This window comes from Otolemur garnettii, unplaced genomic scaffold, assembly GCF_000181295.1.
Source record: "Otolemur garnettii isolate 467f Iridium unplaced genomic scaffold, OtoGar3 scaffold00011, whole genome shotgun sequence".
Classification (NCBI taxonomy): Eukaryota; Metazoa; Chordata; class Mammalia; order Primates; family Galagidae; genus Otolemur; species Otolemur garnettii.
This window is the reverse complement of record NW_003852406.1, coordinates 6585843-6586923: the sequence shown is the minus strand read 5'-3', so window position 1 is coordinate 6586923 and position 1081 is coordinate 6585843. Positions and strand designations below refer to the sequence as shown.

Genomic DNA, 1081 nt, shown 5'->3' with positions numbered 1-1081 from the left:
TGCAGAATATTAAAGTCAAATCAGGAAAAATCTTCCAAACCAACATAGGAGATCGGACATCTTTCCAAAGAAAATGGGGAGCCACTGAGATTTTAAGAAGAAAATGGGCCTAATCTAGTTTGTGCCAGAGCGAGTTGATCTGGCACCCATGTATAAAACGGATTGGAAATTGGATTAAGAGAGAAGATAAGCTCCAGGTAAGGTGGCTGGCACAGTCATCTATGTGAGAAACATGAAGCCCTAACATAGGCAGTCGATGGGGAAGACATCTGTGGAAGCTGAATCCCGCCAGACTTCACAGCCTCCTACCAGGATCGCTGGACCTGAATGGGTTCAAGTATCAACTACTGCCTTGAACTTGGCACCACTCTGACCCTCAGTCCCTTTGGCTGAGTCTGAAGGTCCATGTGAGATAAGTTTCATGCTTGGAATGAATTCTCTCTATGTGTGCTTTCTTCCTGCCTGCAACCCGACTCTCCATCTGGCAGTTCTATATCAACTACAAACATGGAGAGAGTTCATGCTTTACCCCGTCACTGTCCTCAGTGTTCGTGGAAATAAGCCCTTCAGAACAATGAGAGGTTACAGAGATAAGGTGAGAAAGAAAACACTAGCCCTGTGCTTGCTTCAGCAGCACATGTACTAAAATTGGAATGATATAGAGATTAGCATGGCCCCGCGCAAGGATGACACACAAATTTGTGAAGCAACACTAGCCCTATACACCTACCATTAGAATCTAATTATAAACCAGCTGGAATCCCTGATACACGTTAGGTAACAAGTGCCAGCAATCAATTAAATGTAGAATGTGAGGAAAAGAAAATTGGGAAAGAGGACTCCAAGACATCTAACTTAGGTAGCAAGGAGGTTCCAGTCAGAAAAAGATAGGGAGTATAGGAGGAGAAGCAGATTTTTAGGTTAAGAGATGGAATCCATTTCCATGGAAGTTCCAGGGGTTAGTAGGACATTCAAATAGAAGTATCCAAAAGGCTAGAGGTCCTCCAACCATGATCCTCCAACCAGGATGCACATCAAAGTCACCTGGAGAAGATTTGAACATACAGCTGGGGAACTTGTT

At 43.8% G+C, this 1081-nt stretch overlaps 1 non-coding gene across 1 annotated transcript; it reads left to right on the top strand.

The window, feature by feature from the left end:
- The first annotated feature begins 618 nt into the window (after positions 1-618).
- Positions 619-721, top strand: LOC111723427. The gene has a single exon (XR_002771964.1). It is a non-coding gene; the product is annotated as a U6 spliceosomal RNA (small nuclear RNA).
- Positions 722-1081: the final 360 nt, after the last annotated feature.